This window comes from Nanorana parkeri, unplaced genomic scaffold, assembly GCF_000935625.1.
Source record: "Nanorana parkeri isolate BGI_ZX_2015 unplaced genomic scaffold, ASM93562v1 scaffold271, whole genome shotgun sequence".
NCBI lineage: Eukaryota > Metazoa > Chordata > Amphibia > Anura > Dicroglossidae > Nanorana > Nanorana parkeri.
Window position 1 is genome coordinate 472,932 of NW_017306539.1, and position 8,457 is coordinate 481,388.

At 45.3% G+C, this 8,457-nt stretch overlaps 1 protein-coding gene across 1 annotated transcript in view; it reads left to right on the top strand.

Moving 5' to 3' along the window:
• The first annotated feature begins 1,794 nt into the window (after positions 1–1,794).
• Positions 1,795–8,457, top strand: part of FOXN2 (forkhead box N2) — a 47,739-nt gene continuing 41,076 nt past the window's right edge. The window contains exon 1 of the mRNA XM_018557191.1: positions 1,795–2,009. The gene's annotated coding sequence lies outside the window, so the exon portion shown is untranslated. The remainder of the gene's footprint in view (positions 2,010–8,457) is intronic.

The following is an 8,457-nucleotide window of genomic DNA, read 5'->3' on the forward strand; positions in this document are numbered from 1 at the left end:
AAAGTAAATGATCAGTCAGCTCTATGGAGCTGTGTGATAGATCTGCCTGAACATACACTGCACTAGTAGATTGTTCAGAGCTGATCTATCTTTCACTTGTGCATGGAGCTGACCCCCTCCCCCCCCCTGTTGTGCTGAATGACAGCAGTGCTCGTCTCCAGCATATGCCTCCTGCCAAAGACAAACACTTCCAGTCAGCCCTCATTAAGTATTTGTCTACTTGCTAGCAGCAGGACTGAACAACAGTGGGGAGGAGGGGAGTTGAGCTGTCAGAGCACACTGCCATGCAACCACAGGATAGATCAGACTAGCCAGTGCTCTTCTGTATTGCTGTATAATGTATTTCTGGGATTTGTCGTCTTCTATAGCCGGTGCTCTTCTGCATTGCTGTATAATGTTTTGCTGGGAGATGTAGTCCTCTATAGCCAGTGCTCTTGTGCATTGCTGTATAATGTATTGCTGGGAGATGTAATCCTCTATAGCTGGAGATATTATTCTGTATTGCTGTATAATGTATCACTGGGATTTGTAGTCCCTCTACAGCTTGGAGTCAGTGGCAGCATTTGCAGCTGTAACCAGGCCGTGGCACTCCACCACTGTCCTAATATCATTAGTCTGTATTGTGTTAGAAAACCTGTCACATGACACTTTAAAAAAATAAAGGTATCGGTAATTGTTATCGGCGAGTACTTGAGGAAAAGTATTTTTGTACTCGGCCCGGAAATAATGTTATCGGTGCATCCCTTTCATTTTAATCATTTCTGACACAAGTTCATATACGAACGCATGAACCCCATTGTACAATATAATTGATAAACAATTAATTTACTAGTTTTTCCAAGAGGGTTTCATTGGGGAAAAGGTATCAAAACAAGAGCAGACAGAATCCGGAGCAGTTGCCAATAATAACCAATCAGCTTCTTCGGTTTAGCTTTTAAAACGAAAGAGAAATGCGGATTGGTCGCCGTGGGCAACTGCTCCAGATTGGATGAATTCCCTTGTTTTTGTGTTAGGATATCCTGTAAAACAAACATTGTGAATCCAGCCTCAGTCACTGTTCTCATTCCAGAATTATATATGAGCCTCGGAGGTCTTCTGTAATGGGAAGTGAACGGAACAGAAAAGCGGTGTTCCTGCAAGCTGTTGGGAAATTCCAGCACAGAGCAGACAGACGTGCACAGTCCGCCATTGACTTCCTCTTCTGCAATCCCTCGGAAACAGCTGGAGAAGCCCATCTCTGGCTACCAGGGGCAACACCACCACGTGACCACCGCGTGCAATCCCCCTTCCCCGTGTCAGACTCACCTCCCACCCCGCCCTCCCAGTGCAGGCCGCGTGCCTGGGCCACGCGCATTCACCATCTCCATGGAAACGCATCGCGTGACTGCAGCAGATTTCCCGCGTCACCACTGTGGGTTTTTTTATGCTTTCCGTCAGTATGTATACTGCGCTGAAGACTCCTCCCTGTATCAAGAAAGGGTTAAAGCACGTCGTCAGAGGAGGGGGGAAGCTCCATCACATGGCCAGCGGGCGGCGAAGGCTGGTAAGTGCGTCAGAGCGATAGCCCCGCCCATGTTTAACCACAAAGGCACAAAAAGCCGCGAAAAGAGGTGAAACAGCTGTCACTGCCGCTGGAGTCGCCCAGCCAAGTATATTATCAAGATGTCAATAAAACATCAGCAGAGTTTATATGTGAGATTGTTGCGTCACATACAATTAGCGCGCTTGTATCTCTCCGTACATTAGAATCCATGATAAGCGTCAGGCAAAATGAAAGGAATGAGCGAACTGGGCGTGTCTATTAAGAGTCGGGGCGTGTCTTGCAGTGCGTGCCTCACGCCGAGGGCGGGGGGAGGTTCCATTGGGCGCCGCGTTGCCATGGCGACTCGGTGGGGGATTTGGTGGCGTTGCTTGTACGCGGATGGAGGGAGCAGCTGCTGATCTCTGACACATCCCCCCCCATAGCAGCTCCCGCACTGCCATATTGTACCGGGACACGGTTCATGCCGGTGAGTAGCCTCGCGAGTCGTGTCGGTATGGGAGCGGCGGTGGTCATGCGGCGTGTAGGCCGGTGTTCTATGGGAATGGGTTTCCCGGTTTCCTCGTTCACAGACCAGTGACTGGGGAGGAGCATGGGGGTGCAGGGTTCACCATGTGGGACGGAGCTGTGTCCTGCTCATGTATATTGTGTGGAGTGGACCTGTGCTTCCCTGGCAGCTGTGTTCCACTGTCCAACAATGAGGGTGCAGGGGTGACATTGTGTACAATGGTGGTACAGGGGTGACACTGTCTATAAAGGGGGTGCAGGGGTGACATGGTGTATTAAGAGGGGTAGGTTTAGAGTTGTTGCTGTATATAAAGGAGGGGTGCAGGGATGCCAATGTGTATATAAAGGAGTAGGGGTGCAGGGATGCCAATGTGTATATAAAGGAGTGGGGGCTCAGGGATGCCAATGTGTATATAAAAGAAGGGGGGTGGAGGGATGCCAATGTTTATATAAAGGGGGGAACGGAAGTCAATTTATATAAAGTGGGTGGCAGGGTTGCCAGTTTATGTAAACGGGGGTCCATGGATACCAATATAACACCCCAGGATGGTGCTTTGGGTTCTATATGCAGCTGGTGTGTACAGTTTGGGATCCAGGTTTGTTCTGATCACGGGTCAGGTGTCATTGACATGTGTATTATAAGTCAAAAATATCCCTAAAATTGATATCAGTGGTCATCCCTGCACCCCTCTTCTAATATACAGAGCAGGGTCATTGTTTGGCCTGAAGATCTGTATTGCTGGTGGGCTGATTGATGGATGATGTGTGTTTGGGGATTCCTAGGATAACCCAGCTTTGGACTCCTGGCCCTATGAGATAGAGATAGAACTAGTAGATCATGAACTGTACAAGGATGCATTGCACCCACCAGCCATAGAAGTGGGTAACAGGAGTAAATCATGTGTGGAGTCCTGATCCAGGGGAAGGAGGGGTGCCCGCCTCTGTACTTTTACCCTACAATAGGTTGGTTGTGCACAACGTGCTCTGTGATCAGACACGGCTGGGAGGAGAGGGTGGCGCTCTGATATGGCAGGCTTTGTTTCCACTTAACCCTTTAGCTGCTAGTTTGTTGAATGAGAGGAATGCCACGTCTGTGCTCTCACTTCCTTACTTCCAGTCGGCTGGTGGGAGTTGTAGAGACCAGACTATGGAGGGCAGATACGGGCTGTCTAGCAGGCAGCTTTTATTCCACATCCTGTTTTGCCTCTTTCTTTATTGAATACTCCTATTTCCTGTTTTGTTCTTTCTCTGTTCTCAGACTAATGCAATCAGTTCTGGATACAATAAAACTAACTGCGCATAGAACGTTCAACAAGGGTTACTGTACTTTGATCTGAACGTGGGTGTTGTCATTGTCACTCTGTAGCTTCACGGTTTGCTATTGCGTTAACTTACCGGAAGAACAAACTCAAATTTGGCTCGATTGCGTCTGCAGATGTGTTTAGCAAGCCGGTTGCAAGAGTAGTGATGCTGTTCAGCCACAGTTGCCCGTAGTAACCTGTTAGCTGTCAGCCGACTGTGGTCATTCATTGGAGATAAATCGGCTTGGTTGCTATGGGATACTGGACTTTGTCATGTGACTTTTTTTCTCCTTGTTTTGTTATAATTGATGAAATGTTGGGCTGGAGATATTTCAAGTATAACTAAAGGAATATTTTAGATTTGAATAGTGTGGAGGGGTTAGAACCCCTGTCAGTTTTAATTGCTGCCTGTGTCCTCGTTAGGGAGATTCACTCTCTGTAATTGTCCTGATCACCGATGTCATCGGGAATGTAAGTGAGGGGAAATCCAAATTATTGAGCTGCCACCAGAACTGAAATGGAGTGAATTCTTCTAAGAAGGCCACTTGTTTCCGTGAGAACTATAAGGGGGTTTCCATTGTATTGGAAAGATATCCTTTTCACTTCCTGTTAAGTCTACAGGACAGGAAGTGAAGGACAATCAACCTAGTAGGACTTAGAGATGGGGGGGGGGGCAGTTTTAACCCTCCTTACTCCTATCTCAAATGAAAAAAGAAAATGTCTAAGTATATATTAAGGGGAATTTATCAAACCTGGAGCAGACAGAATGTGGAGCAGTTGTCCCTAAGAACCAATCAGATTCTCTTTCGTTTTCAAAACTTAACTTAACAGACTGAACTGCTCCAGTTTTGATAAATGTACCCCTTTTAAGTGTATTCTATAAAGCCATCAGAGACATGATGACTGTCATTCAAAGTTTTGATTTTTAACACTTTTTCTTGAATGCCGTTTCTGAAATTAAAACCTCATTCACTGTTAGAACTTCGTTCATTCAAGAAAAAACTTCCAACGTGCTCCTTCGATTTATTTTTAATTATTCACTACAGGTCAAGAAAAGATCATCAATTTGTCCCCATTAACTATTAATAAATCAAATAAACTTTGTGAAAACAATTTTATTAGAGTGAAGTCGGCTTTATTGCGGGGCTGGACAAATCCCAGTAGCCAGGTCCCCAATTAGGGCTGCAACCAATTAATCGATTATGAGAATAGTTGTCAACAATTCTCATTATCGCGAGAGAGATATTTTAATGCAATTGATCGAATATATAACCTGGCAACTAATCGATTATGAAAATAATAGCTACAGCCCTATCCCCAGTGCTCCCTACAAATTACAGCCGGTGCCTAAAGGTGGCCATACACTACTTAGATTTTTTGAAAGCACTATTGTACAAAATATCTTTCCTGCGACTTTCTGTCAGTTGATGGGGTCAAGTGGTCGTTTGATTTTTGACCTTGGGCCTTGTTCACACAGATGCAGTGCGTTCCGGCCCGATTCTGGCCAGAACGAACTGCCTCGCACTGTGCCTGGCTCATTTTTGAGGGGGGCGCGACGGTCCATCGAAGTGAATGGCACCGTAGCCTCGCCCCCCGGGCGCAATGGGAGCGCGTGATCACAAGGCACATTATGCCTGCGGTCCGGTCCGCACAAAATGCTGCAAGCACTATTTTGTGCGGACCCGACCGCAAGCATAATGTGCCTCGTGATCCTGTGCGGCTGATCGCATTGCGGAGGGAGGTTGCGGCTACAGTGCCATTCACTTCAATGGACCACCACGCCAACCCCTCCGCAATGCGATGCAGTGTTTTCTTGCCAGAATCGGGCCGGAACGCACTGCATCTGTGTGAACGGGCGCTTAGTGATGAAAAAAACGTGAAGGAGCTGAATGGAAAAATTTTTCCTCGAACACACAAAATTCTAGCAGTGGATGTGATTTTTTTTTCATTCGGAAAACTACATTCATTTCCAAAACCGGGAAACTACATTCATTCCAAAATCAAACAAAATTTCAATCGAGATTGATCAAGTGTGTGTTGGTATTATCGGGTGATTAAAAAAACTACTGCAAGCTACTAGTGTATGGCCAGATTCACTTTTGAGCTTTCCTCTAGTTGTTGTCAATGGATCTGGTTTCTAAAAGAAAAAAGAATCCTATTGGCTCCTGAATACCATATTCATTTGTCCACCCCATCTTATCAATTGCCCAGGGTTGTCTCTCTGTAAATACCTTCCAATTGTTTCTGTACAGACTCGCTATTTATGTAATCATTTCCAATTGTAGTGAGTATCACGTCTCTGGTTAACACTCCACTACATTGGCTTCTTGTCGCCTTTCCTGTATGGCCTCTATGCCGAATGGCAGGCTACAGATGTGGCTCTGTATGATTCATGATTAGGGCCCATTGTTCTTATTCACAACGGCAGTGCCGGCCAATTTAATTAACTGCTCAACGTGTAAATGGAACTGGGTGTTTAGTTTTGCTTGCTGTGTGCTCTTTGTCCTCAATAGCTCGCACTCTGTTTGCTTTATTGCCTCTCTACTATACACTCTTCCAATAACAGAGGCCGACTAGCTCAGATTGTCCTTTGTAGACACACCTGGCGCCGGGACGCCACACTGGAACTGCATTCAGCTGTTTTCTTATTAGAAAGCCAAGGTCAAAAACCGGTGTTGCCCGTCGTGAGGACTTCCATTTTGCTCTGGATTGTGACAGACACGTGGTGCGAGAAAGCTGAGCAAGCACAAGCTTGTAGTGGCTGGTTACAGGCTCGGTCTGCTCCTCCACCCACTCCTTCAAAGCCTTTCTTGCCTATTTCAACATTCCTCCATGCCGTCACTAATGTGACCGTCTCTCGGGGTTGGAGCTTCCTGTCAGTTTGTTACCTGACAGCTGTTTTAAATGCTGTGCTTCCCTTGCTCATTAAGAGAGGTTAGTGGCTCAGTGATGGTTTAATTGACTGAGCAGATCTTTACAAAAAATAAAAATGAAAGCCTCTCCACGTAAAAATGAAAATCTAATTTTCAGGGTTTCCATAATCCGTTTACATTCACAGTATGCTGCTTGAAATTAGCCAGATATTAGGAATAAATTACCCGGTGAGCCTGCTTTTTGTTAGCTTATTGCCTTCGATCCGGTGCCAGTCCAACAGCCGCTATTCATTTTTTTTGTTTTGTTTTAATCAACTTTTATTGTCAACACAATAAAATACAGTTAAAGACTCAACCACGTCATGCATTGTGTCCACATTAGAATATAGAGCAAAGGTCATCTACAAAAAAAAATGAAAATACAGTAAAATAAATGAAAAAGAACCAGTTATCCTAGAATGATAAATACAATGACAAGGAATTATGGGTAATAGAGAGGGGGGGGGCATAATATGAGCATTATACCTTAGGTGTGAACATATCTAGATATCTCCACACAACTGCAGCATTATCCAAGGTTTAGCAGACCTGGGTTATCCAGAAACAGATTTTTTGCTGCAGGCGCTATTTACACGGCTTATCTGGGCCCAAAAGTGAGCCGCGCAGCTTTAATATGCATGCAGTCATTGTGAGGTGCAGAAGTCCCCATTTCGCACATGGCTCCTCCCCTCACTTCCTGTCTGGCATCCATAATAACAGGGAAATCTCCGTCTGCCAATCATCAACAAGAGGACCAAGACTAGTGGTTAGCAGTCATGTGATGTTTATTTGAAGGAAAAAAAAAATCATGGAGATCCAGATTAATATTCAATATTATTTGTGTAGATTTCCTACTAATGGTTATTTTATTCAATCAAAAAATAATTACGGCTATATTTAAATAGAATTAGTTTAAGTACCCAAATGTGACATGGTATGAGCCCCATGTTATCCTCTAAACAGAACAATTCAGACAGGTTGAGGAAAGGGCAGCATTGAGGGTCAGTCATGTGTGCTGCAGGAACATGTGCGGATAAGGAATGTACTGAGTGGAGGAGAGAGCAGGGGAATGATCCTATCAGTGTACTGCTGCTCATTCACTGTCCAGTCAGACTAGGCAGGGAGGTGAGAGCAGGGGAATGATCCTATCAGTGTGCTGCTGCTCATTCACTGTCCAGTCAGACTAGGCAGGGAGGTGACCTACCACTTTTAACTGCAGTAGAGAAATCTCAGGTCTCCAAATTTTAGCTCTGCTGTCTAGCAGGACTGGATTAACAGAAATACAATCTTATTTATTATATATATCTTTTATATAATATCTTTTGGCGGGAAGAAGAGTTCCTGCCAAAGGTGTATTGCCAGGAGTTCCGCTTTAAGGAAGAACTCCGGGAAATAAAAACGTACCCTTTCAGCGGGGCTACCCCTGTACTGCAAGAGTTCTAAGGGCTGGAATAAAGCAGAATTACTTATCTGGTCCTCTGGACTACTAGACTGGTCCAAGTGGCCTCTTCTCCCTGGGCTCCAGTGGTCTAAGACAGTCACAATGTCTTCTGGCTTCCTCACGGGTGCCTTGAAATCCTCCTGATGTGAATGGGGATTCCTATTGTGAAGGGGGGACTTGAATGTAAGGGGGCTTTTTTTTTTTATTAAAGAACTCCAGTTAAAAATGTAATGAATCCTTGCAGTGAGGCTTCCCCCAGTACTGCAAGGGTTAAGTGTTTATTTTTGTCTAGGAGCTAAAAAATAAAAGTTATACTCACGAGACCATCTGAGCCGGCTCCCTGCTTCTGTGATCGCTGAATCATGTGTCCCTGATGGAATGCTCCTCGGCGTCCTCACGTCTAGACCCAGTCTTTGCATAGTGTATAAAGCGTGATGACACCAGGATCCTTAGACCGCTGCAGGAGAGGGGGAGAGACGCACGAGATGCCGGTCTAATAACAAGCGCGCTCTGCTGGTCAGGGGGAGTATGACTTTTTTTGTTTGTTTAAAGGAGAACTATGGGGTTAAGTCTTTTCCCCATAGTTCTCCTTAATCACAGGTCGGCTAGAACTATGAGGTGAGTGAAAAGCACTCACCTCATAGTTCTCCTTTTAAGCACCTAGACAAAAGCGATCACTTAACAATTGTTAATACAATCTTTTCCTGGAGTTCTTTAAAATCCATTACATTTTAGAGGGAGGGGGGGGGGGGCCGC